General features: G+C 40.0%; 1 protein-coding gene across 17 annotated transcripts in view; it reads left to right on the top strand.

Moving 5' to 3' along the window:
- Window positions 1-12,042, top strand: part of LOC307195083 (uncharacterized protein) — a 457,748-nt gene that overhangs the window by 393,804 nt on the left and 51,902 nt on the right. Inside the window, exon 7 of one of the 17 annotated variants that reach the window (XM_079938794.1) lies at window positions 10,651-10,885. The exons of the other annotated variants lie outside the window; for them this stretch is intronic. The gene's annotated coding sequence lies outside the window, so the exon portion shown is untranslated. Of the gene's footprint in view, window positions 1-10,650; window positions 10,886-12,042 lie in introns of those variants that run through there. 17 annotated transcript variants of the gene reach the window in all.

Below are 12,042 nucleotides of genomic sequence, written 5' to 3'. Positions count from 1 at the left end.
TAATATTTTTTTGGATATGTCTCCTCAGGCAAGAGAAACAAAAGCAAAAATAAACAAACGGGACTACATCAAACTAAAAACCTTTTGCACAGCAAAGGAAACTATCAGCAAAACAAAAAGGCCACCTACTGAATGGGAGACGATATCTGCAAATGATATATGTGATAAGGAGTTAATATCCAAAATATACAAAGACCACATACAGCTCAACATCAAAAAAACAAACAACCCAATTAAAAAATGGGCAGAGGATCTGAATAGACATTTTTCCAAGGAAGACATACAGATGGCCAACAGGCACATGAAGAGATGCTCAACATCACTAATCATCAAAGAAATGCAAATCGAAACCACAATGAGATATCACCTCACGCCTGTCAGAGTGGCCGTTATCAAAAAGACAACACATAACAAGTGTTGGCAAGGGTGTGGAGCAAAGAGAACCCTCGTGCACTATTGGTCAGAATGTAAATTGGTGAAGCCGCTATGGAAGACAGTATAGAGGTTCCTCAAAAAATTAAAAATAACACTGGCATATGATCTAGAAATACCACTCCTGGATATTTATCAGAAGAAAACAAAAACACTAATTAGGAAAGATATATGCACCCTTATGTTCATTGCAGCATTATTTACAATAGCCAAGATATGTAAGCAACCGAAGTGCCCATCAGTAGATGAGTGGATAAAGAAGATGGGGTACCCAATTTTTTCCAATTCATGTTCCCAGTCTTGAATAAATGGTTGCAATTATATGTGCTCAAGTTTTTCCTTTCTTTCGTTCTTCCTTCCTTCCCTCCCTCCCTCCTTCCCTTTCTCCTTCCTTCCTTTCTTTCTTTCTTTTTTTTTTTTTGGTTTGGCCTTCCTTCTTATTTTATCCCAAATGACTTACCTCTTCAAAATAATAATGATAATTTATGCACAGTTGGGTTTACAAGGTATTCAGGGGAGCATGATGCTACATGTTCTATTCAAGGATTAACAATCAGGCCATAGGTTGGGGATTTAGACGTACCCACATTCCCATTCTTGGCCACATAAATCCCTTTTGCTTCAGTGCTGTATAATCTGCAACTGGCCATAACTGACATGCTTGTATTTTGCCTCAGGGTTTATTTGTAAGATACCTTTTCTTGCTCTGTACTCAGTAGGAAAGCTCCATATTCCTTTAGGTCTCTCATGGCTAAGTTGTTTCCCTCTTTTGCCACTAGTGTCTGCTCCTCTGTGAGAGATAAAGTCTGTAAGTTTCAGGGAAAAGGGCTAAATCTGTCATTTATGGTGTGTTGACCCTCTAGTAGGTGCTTTATATAAATTATCTTCGAATTCAGCTTTATTGTTTCTATCTCCCTTAATCATCTACCTTATATTTGACATAACGTTGAGGGGTGAAGTGGTGGCATGAATTAGAGTTTCTTACAAGCTATTAAATAATTGGTGTCAAAGGGTCGTATGCTGGTGGGTCCAGGGTTTCCTTATTACATTCTCTCCATGTTAGCTTGACTATTGATGATGTTCATTTAATATGACTTTCAATTAACACGTTATTATTCTGACTATAGAATCAATATATTTTTTGAAGAAAATTTGGAAAGTCACCCAAAGTAAAGAGAAGTAAATAATATCACTCATAATCTCATAGATAATACCCTTGAACATTTTGGTGTTTTTCCTTTGAACGTTTCTTTCATACACCCCACGCTCGCAACCAAATTGGAGTCTCTCACTTACGTATGGCTCTGTCTCCTGTTTTTGTTCAGTTAGCATTCGGTGAGAATTTGGTGATATAAAATACTCGTCAAAGACACGATTTTTAAGGCTACACATGTCCTGCCTTCAGGTTTGCACTATCAACCCGCAGTGATTCCGAGTCTCACTCTAGGTGACAACTCTGGGATAAAATTCTGTCCTTCTCTGATCTCCTGCCTTAGCTTGGAAAGAAGCCGCTTGGATGGTCAAACAGAGTAAAAAGCAGTTCCAAAGCATGGTATGTGTTGGTGCTTCACACTGCTTTACCCCAGGACCTTGCAGTCCGAACATGGAAGGATCCTGGTTTGTCCCAGTGATGAGGCTTCTGCTTCAATCTTTTGGTTCCAGGCTCCCAACGAATAAAATCGTACAAAGCCCGCATCCCGAGACTTCCCCAGCTGTCCCCGCGCATCTCCCTGCGGCTTCTCCCTGCATCGCTTTGCCTGCCCTCCCTGGCCTCACTCCTGCGCTGTGTCCTCTTCATGACCTGCTCCCCTCCTTCCTCTTTTTTCCCCTTCTATTTATTCTTCAGGTTTCCAAATCTCTTCCTTAATGTTTCCCCCTGTTCTCCACACAATCAGTGGATACTTCCTCTGTCCTTGTAGACACTGGTTCTTCTCTCTTAGTAATTTGGGGAGTTATTTTATTTGTTCATATTTCTAGTTCCCTCACCATGAAAGTGAAGGTGCTTGATTCACCTTTGTAATTTCAGCATGGACTCCGTGCTCCACCCACTGTAGATATTCAATAAATGTTGAATGGTTGGAAGATGGATAAAAAAGATTAAATAAATACATGGTCCACTATAATGTTACAGGAACAGAATTATGCTATGTTTGCTCTGCAAAGTATTATAAAATTAGGATTTCTACTTTAATGGAAAAACCATTTTTTGTGTTTTTAAAAATCCACAATAAATATTTGAGGTAAGCTAAATACATCCACAAAGATATTCAGTACTGTCCACCTCTCCAGCCTCATTTTCCATCTTCTCAGTATTTCCGTGCCAGCTTGCTCTGGTTCTTCCTCCATGCCATGCTTCCACCGAGCATGTGAACCTGCTGGTCCCCCATCTAGAAGTCTCATCCCTTTCTTCCTTACTATTTTAACTCCCACTAATCCTAAGAACCCCCAGCCAGTACTCATTTCCCCAGGGAAGGCTTTTCTGACCCCCTTTACTAATAGTCATGAAAATAACAGTGAGTGGCAATCATAATAGCTAGCATTTACTGAGAGCATCCTATAGGACAGGCACTGTTATGAATACTTACATTGATCATCTCATATAATCCCCCATAACAACCCTCTGAGACAGGGACCATCATTAACCTCGTTTAAAAATAAGAAAAAGTAACACAACATTGTAAATCAACTATACTTGAATTAAAAAAAATAAGTAAAAGATTCATCTGTCAATGGACACTTAATGTTGCTTCCATGTCTTCGCTATTGCAGTTAGTGCTGCTATGAACACTGGGGTGCATGTATCTTCAAATTAGAGTTCTCCAGATATATGCCCAGGAGTGGGATTGCTGGATCATATGGTAACTCTATTTTTAGGTTTTAAAGGAACCTCCATACTGTTCTCCTAAATGTCCATCAACAGATGAATGGATAAAGAAGATGTGGTATGTATATATATGTACACAGTGTGTATATATATATATATACACACACATATACATATATATATATACACACACACACACAATAGAATATTACTCAGCCATAAAAAAGAATGAAATAATGCCATTTGCAGCAATATGGATGGACCTAGAGATTATCATACTAAGTAAGTCAGACAAAGACAAATATCATTTGATATCACTTATATGTGGAACCTAAAAAAATGGTACAAATGAACTTATTTACAAAACAGAAATAGACTCACAGACATAGAAAATAAATTTATAATTACCAAAGGGGGAAGGGCAGGGAGGGATAAATTAGGAGTTTAGGATTAATAGATACACAGGACTGTACATAAAATATATAAACAACAAGGACTTACTGTATAGTACAGGGACCTATATTCAGCATCTTGTAATAGCCTATAATGGAAAAGACTCTGAAAAAAAAATATATAACTGAATCACTTTGCTGTATACCTGAAACATTGTAAATCAACTATACTTCAATTAAAACATGGAAAAAAATAAGAAAAAGAAGCTCAGGGAAATTAGGCAGTGTATCCAAGCTAACACAGCTGAAGTACACTAAGTTATCAACCATGCATCCTCTTCAGACTTCTTATTTTCTTATCCCAGGTGCAGTTCGATGTTCATTTGCATGAGTTGTTGATTAATGTGCCTGTAATCCAGCAGATTGTAAACTCAGTAAGATCACTGTATCTGTACTCCTGATACAGAGCCAGATGCAGTTTAGATAATCAGTAAGCACTTGTTGAATGAATGCATTGCTTTGTTTGATCCAATATTTCAGGCTGGTATTGGTCCAGGCAGTGTTACTATTTCTCTGTAACTGTCAGGAGGTAGCTTCAATAGCACGTGTTAGCTTGTACCCTTTTCATTCGAGTTCTATTTCTCACTGTACCCTCTACAACGATAGAGTTTATGTATGCTGATGTCCAGACAACTGATCTCATAGAGACATCCCTGTTAACTACACACCCCCTCTGGCCACGAAGGATGTTATTTCAGTCCCAGCAGCCTGATATCTGGTTAGTGATATAGTGCCGTTTCTGCATATAATCCTGAAACAATATACTTTGTCATTTGAAAAAAAGTTCCACAGCACGTTTGCCTTTTGGCCCAGTGGCAATGTTATGTCAGTCTTCAGGAATGTGTCTTTTGTATCCAAAAGCAAATTTAGCTTAGAGAAATGTTATCGGCAGTTCACCAAGAGGTTTAATTGTATGCTTTGAATGGCAGAAGAGGGGAAACCCTAAAAATTCAGGTTAAATCTATTAAGCTGAACATCCTGGGTTTGGTTGGCTGCCAAAATACATCATGATAAGAGTTTCAAAAGCTAATAACGGAGGAGATTAAATTGGTGTCCATTACAGATTTGTGGAAAGCTATTTCTTTGCATTAAGACTTAACAGCTGAACTGAATAAAGTATTCACCCTTCAATTTTTGTGTTTCATTTAGCTATAATTGCTGTTTTGGCCCATGGACCCAATTTTCTTTATGGTGTTTTGGCACTCTTCCTTCATCAAAAATGTGAAAATTCCATGTAGCAGACCCTACGTGAGATCCTACCCTTCAATATGGGAGTTATGGACGGGGAAAATGGGACACCAAATAAACTGTGTTTGAAGTTATAAATTATTTGTGGGTGGTAATTTTAGTTGAAAGTGAGATGTTGTTGCTATTTCTCAAGTACTCATTGACAAATCTCTTTGGGGCTGTGTTTCTACCTATCTACTGGTCTAAGTTCTGTGGCTAACCAAGTGCATAGTGGTCTAGATATACACATTTTCCTGCAATATACAATTAGTTCGATGAGTTTTGTCTCTCTTGGCACTTTACTATTTATCTTTAAACACCTAGAGTATAATACATGCTCATCTAATTGCAGAAGTGTTAGAAATTTAACCACATTCTCAGAACTTCAAATAATTTTCTAGAAAGCAGGCGTTCCACGCACACGTTGATTGAATTAGCGTGTCCTAGAAGTTATCATGGGCTTGGAATCAGAAGATCTGGGGTCTATTCCTTAGGCTGGCAACTATTTGAGGTAATCTTGAGTTAATCACTTTCATCTCCTGTTTTCAAAGTATGATGTATAATTTCTAAAATGCCTTCCTGTCAGTGTTGAGTTGAAGCAGTGGGTCAATAGTATTCAATTTTTTGCCACTGTAAAGTTATTTTATTAGCTCCTCCCTTGATATCACCAGTGCTATCGCCCCTACCCTATACACTATTTTATAAACTAATAGTTTTCCCATTTTAATGAGTCGAAAGCCTATTTCACTGTAATTTCAGTAAAAACACAAAGGACTTTGTTGCTTGAATTAGCCTGTGCCATATTTCTCAAGTAAAGGTATGATTTCCATTTAATCTGATTAATAAAATCTGATTATTTTATTTTATTGATTTTTATTTTTGGCCCCACCGCAGGGCTTTCGGTATCTTAGTTCCCCAACCAGGGATCGAGCCCGTGTCCTCAGCAGTGAAAGTGCAGAGTTCTAACCACTGGACCACCAGGGAATTCCCCTGATTAAATATTTTAATAACTCTCAAAGAATAACATTCAGATAACTAAACAGCTTATAGATGCCCCTATTTTCAGGGGCTCCAAATTGAGAATGACTGAGCTAGGTAGAAAAGTGTGAGCCTATGTCAATGAGTGCAGAGTTTCTTTAAAGTCTCAGTTCCGAAAATAAGTGCATTTTGAGTTACCTCTATCCTAGAGGTGAGGAGAAAATGTTACTCGGATGTAAGTTCCTCTCTGGGGGAGACCATTTACCATGGAAACCAAGGGCCCTGAAGAGTAGCTGGTGTGGAGTAGACCCTTTTGCAATATGAGAAATAAATGTTGAGGAGTAAGAGGGGTGGGATGCGGTGACAAGGTGGGCAGGACACTGGGTGGAATAGTCGGGGGATCGTCAGAAGCCTCAGTGCTCTCTGCTTTCCATTGACATCTGTTGTCATGACAGCAGCACCCTGGGGCCAGCCATGAAGTTATCAGGTCTTTCTGTCAAGAATATGGTGTCAGAGCCTTTTTTTCAGCATTCTGATATCATTCTGGCACAGGATTAAGTTCTGATCTCATCAGTTACCAGTTATGTGAATGTGAATGAGTTCTATAAGCTCTCTCTACCTCAGTCTCCCAGCTGTAAAATGGGACTAACTATCTGGTAGATTTAAAGTCAGATAATACATGCTGAAAGTCTGTCACATCAGAGACACGTAACAAATATTGGGCCCTTTCCCCATTCTTAGCAATAAATTACATGGAACAGACCAGGCGATTGGTCACAAATCTTTCTTTCTAGGCTCTAAGCTAAGACCAATACCTTCAAAGGAGATGATGAAGGTTTTGCCATCCCACTTGGAGTAGCTGTAAATGACTAAGTCTCCAAAATAGTTAAAATAAGTTCATTGAATAATCAAGCTGATTTTTGCTTTTTTTTTTTTTTAAACTCCTCGGACTACAGTTCAATCAAAACTTTGGCAAGTGTTCAGATGTTTTATACCTCAGAAGAGCCAATGACAATCACCATCTCTTGCACACTAGCAGTAAGCGACCATCTTCCACCAATGCTACATTTATTCTTCTTCAAGATAGAGAGGGAAGTTGGCCACATGCTGGGCTACGCCAGGTCCAGTACCATTCTTAGAGCAGTTCTCCACCGAGGGACCGAGGAATAGAGAGGAGGCCCCTCTTACACAAGTCTTCCATTCACAAAGCTAAGAGACAGACGTTTTACTACAATGCTGGTGAGATGCCAGAAACAAACAGAAACAAGAATAAACACAAGGGTTCTTAGGCAAACAAGCCCTGTCTGGTTAGCATATGGCTCGACACAGAAACAACTGTCCTCCCTCCCCGACCCATCTATGGCGGGAGCAGCTTCAGTGCCATAGCTCTGTGGAAGCCTCACTGACTCAGAAAAGGGAAAAATGTGGCCAGCGAAGAACACATTTTCTACAAGCTGAGCAAACATGGCTTTGACGTCAGGGAGGGAGCCTGTACACGGGTAACAAAGGAGACGTGCACACATGGGGATTTTGTGGTACCTGGGTGGCTGCCCAGAGCACTAAATCCTGGAGCTGAGAATCCCTTTGAAGACCCTTCACAACGCTTGGGAATTTCAAAGACTATCATCATAACTCAGAAAACCCTCCAAGTGTCATTTTACCTTTTTCTTCTGCCTCCCCATTGAGCTGGCTGTCCCCAGTGAGGGACTGCAGCCCAGCCATGGCCCGGGGGAGGGGGCAGCTGCAGCAGATGTGCACATCTGGATCACCTGCGGCCAGCCCATCGGCTCCCAGGTCTCCTGTGGCTTTAGCGTCCACATGACAGGACAAGAGGGTGGCTTCCTCTCCACAATAACTGAATCTTTCAGCATGAGAGTTTTAACTATTGAGTAAAATATTCTGTATTGTTCAGATTGACCCGTAAACTACACATACTCCTCTTTGGTCGATGGAATCGTCCTCATTTCCTTGTATGTGAATAAGTGGCTCTTGGATTGTAGTCCTTATAAAGTATTTTTAAATGAAGAGTACATAGCAGGGGGTGTTGGGAGAACTAAAGACATCTTTTGGGTTCTCTCGTTATACGAGTAACTTCGGCAAAAGGCGGCTTTGACTCTCACTCTAATTCTACCTTCCCTCTGTGGGTTTTCAGCACAGTTCCTCTGAATTCAGAGGGAAACCCAATATCTACATGGTGGCTTTCAACCCTGTCCTGCCCTATGCAGTTCCCTTGTTTTTAATCATTAAGTGGTGAGTATACAATGACACTGCACATCTGTTTCTGGTCTGAGAAGATCAGTAAGGACGAGGGTGATTGAGAGCTACGTTAGGTGAAGCAATTACAGAGAAATGTTAAAAAGTGGAAGTGTACCATTTCCCCATTTTGTCTAATACATCCAACATCTAATACCATTTCCAACATTTTATCTAATACATCCAACATCTGGGAAAGGAGGACGTGAAGCTCGGTGGATGTGGTACAGTGGGGGTGGTGACTTTGGGTGATGCATTAAATTTGAGAAAATGTCACACTAATGCTGCAATAACCTCACTGCAAACATTGCCTTCCAGGAGATGTGTCTATAAGTGATGTCAAAACCCGTTGGCATTTGATGGTGGAGTTTGTCCCCATGTGACTTTGAATATGTGATTGCTTCTTATGTTTTGTCTTTTAAAACAGTCTGGTACTTAACTACAATTTGGCATTCCCCTTTGATGACATTTCTTCTATGTGGGATTCCAGCTATCTAAAAAGCTCTAGGTAATTTTTTAAAACTGCCAGACTTGTTTCTAACAAGTAGCTTAAGCGCTAGCAGAAACTGGCATATTAATATTAAACCCAATGGAAATGCAATTTTTAGTTTGAAGAATAAACATATGTTGGGAATTGCAAAAGTCAAAGTCCTCCAAGCAAGGTTAAGTTGCTCTTTAATGCATTGAGTGTACGTATTTAGAAGTCTGGGGATTTACAATCGGCCAGAGCACTGTAACTTTCTCTTTTTCTGATTTGGTGTGTGTAAATTTGTAGTGCAAGTGGTTCATTTTTTTTTTTTTCAACTTTAATGTCATCTAAATAGATATAACTTTTTTTTTTAACATCTTTATTGGAGTATAATTGCTTTACAATGGTATGTTAGTTTCAGCTTCACAACAAAATGAATCAGTTACATATATTCCCATATCTCTTCCCGCTTGCGTCTCCCTCCCTCCCACCCTCCCTATCCCACCCCTCCAGGCGGTCACAAAGCACCGAGCTGATCTCCCTGTGCTATGCGGCTGCTTCCCACTAGCTATCTACCTTTCTAGATATTTGCATTTAATTTGCTGCTGATTGTTATGTGAAAAAAAAAATTTAAAGGTAAGGAAATCATGCTCCAGAATGAATGCATTATGCTTTGAGGATGACGCTAACGTTTTCTGTTGCATGTTGTAATGATACCGTAATCTGATGGAAGTGTGTGCAAAACTCCTCTCAGAGCACCTATTTTTTTTTTTTTCAAAACGAACAACTTTTTATCGAAGCATAGTTGATTTACAATGTTGTGTTATTTTCAGGTGTATAGCAAAGTGATTCAGTTTTACATATATATATATATATATGTTCCTTTTCAGATTCTTTTCCGTTATAGGTTATTACAACAGAGCATCTATTTTGACCTAAAAGAAGTATTTCCAAAGATTCCAAGTAGTCAAAGAGCCCAATTCTGCCTTATAAAATAATAGTTTATCTTGATTTGTGTCTTATTTCATTACTTAAAAGGACTATCACTTTCAACCCTGATTGTCACAATCCTGTTCTAGGTCACTGCTGGTTCCCCGTGTGGTGCGAGTGACAACATGCATGCTTTTTCCTTTAGTTTCTCACTCATCTCTTTCCTGGATGTTTTCCTTTTTTTTTTTTTTTTTTTTTAACTTGCCACTTTCAGGAACTTAAAATCAAAAAGGGAGGGAAAGCAAATAATTAGAAGAAAGTAGTCTAATGCTGCAGTGACATTTAGACTTAGAAACATTTACAGTTTGTCTGCCTTTGGGAGAATTTGGGAATTATTATACATTGGAGATTTGACTCCATAAGGAGATTTTTTTCAGCTATTAGGACCAGTCTCTTGGAGATGGGTCTGGCAGCCACCCAGAGAGCAGAAGTCATTGAACTTGAGGCATCTTCTCTAGTTTAAGGGCGCAAACACGGTGGAAATATGGGATTAAGTCTATGAGGCAGAACGAGTGCACCGGCCCTTGATGGACCTGCTCTGGGCTCCACAAATGCCAGCAGGCGTCCCCCAGACACGCCGTGTGCAGACAGCTTATCATGGGGTGAGGATAAAAATAGAGAGAAAAAGGACACATTTTTGTTGTTGCTGTTTACAGAACCCAACTCTTTGGTCTTCAAAGGTCTTAGCCTCAGGGAGCTGTAGGTGGTTGTCTTTCACTGATTTCCCCCGAAGGAATGTGACGGGGTGGGAATATTACAAACATCCCCTGCTTTGGCATTGTTTGATTTTTTAAAAAATTAATAAAAACAGCTCCTAGCAGCTGGTTGAAACAATTCTGCTCTTCACAAAAGCCTTTGCAGTTGACACTGAATGTTAAGAAAATAATTCTTTCAATTAGTGTGTGGCCAGTGCACCTGTGAACTGGGATCATCCAAGAAAACATATCTGTGAATGTCGTGAATGTCAGGGAGAACAATTCAGGAATTCATCCACTCTGCCTTTTTCTTTTGCCACATTTGCACAGATGTTAATCCCGGGGTGCAAACGCTGGAAGGGCCGCCTGCCTATAATCCCAGGAGCATGAGAAACAGGAGTTCAGATCAGGAAAACTATTAATTTCCAACTGTCTGCCATCAGTATCATTCCTCCTTGTTTTTAGGTATGCTTCTGTCTTATATTATTTCTCAGACTGTGATACATAATTCACTGGTCCTGGTATAGAGTTGGCTGTCAGGTACACGGACAACTTACCAAGCCCTTATTCCTCAAAATCATTTATTGATCACTCTATGTGCACAGCATTGTGTTTGGTATAAGGGATACAAATGTAAATAAGACCTAACCCCTGCCTTGGAAATGCTTATGATTTCTGTTAGAACCAGTTTTCCTTCTCTGCTGGTATTTTATAATGTATCATCATCCTATGTTTTTCAGTGTTCCATTTTTTTTTTACTTCTTTATTAGAGTATAATTGCTTTACAATGGTGTGTTAGTTTCTGCTTTATAACAAAGTGAATCAGTTATACATATACATATGTTCCCATATCTCTTCCCTCTTGCGTCTCCCACCCTCCCTATCCCACCCCTCCATCAGCGTTCCATTTTTGTCCATGGGAGTAAACAGGGGTTTCATCTTGTGTATCAATTATTGAATTGCTATGTAGTGGAGCACCTCAAAATAATGGCTTAAAACCGCTGCCATTTTTTAATGCTCACCCAGCTCACAAGTTGGGTCGTTCTACTAAACTGGGCCAGTTCAAGTGACCCAGGAAGCAGGGCTTACTCAGTCATCTGTGGTCAGCTGGTACCTCAGTGGGGATTGGCTCAGTCTAGGATGGTCTCATTTATATGTCCAGTGATTGGCTGGCTCTTGGTTGGAGTGATGGGGGTGACCGGGCTGCCTTATCTTTCATCACCCAGAAGGCTAGCCCAGGGTCATTTGAAGAGTGATGACAGGTTTCCAAGGAAGCCAGCGATGGCATGCAAGGTTTTTTTTAAAGCCTAGGCTTGCAAATGGTACCAGGTCCCTTCTCCTCTGTTTAATTGGCCAGAGCAAGTCATAAAGCCATTCCAGTCTCCAAAGATGGGGAAGTAGACTCTACCCTTTAAATAGGAGGAGCTGGAAAGTCACACTGTAAAGAGTTTGGATTCAGGGCAGAGTGAAGAATTGGGGCTATTTTTGCAAACACATCCTTCTTATTCTTTAGAAATGGTCCCGAGAGTAACCTGTCACATCCTTATACCTTATTGAATTTTATGAACCTTGCCAGAGAATCAGGATTTCTCTGAGAATCACCTGGATCTACCTTAATATGTACGGATCGTCATCTCTCAGCGACATTATGGCTTAGGAAAAACTATGGTAAGAGAAGGGGGGCGGGTGTTGCAGAATTTCTCCAATCCTTTGATACGTTAG

Source organism: Stenella coeruleoalba (assembly GCF_951394435.1).
Source record: "Stenella coeruleoalba genome assembly, chromosome: 12".
NCBI lineage: Eukaryota > Metazoa > Chordata > Mammalia > Artiodactyla > Delphinidae > Stenella > Stenella coeruleoalba.
Note: the sequence above shows the minus strand (reverse complement) of the source record. Positions and strands in the feature narration are given on the sequence as shown.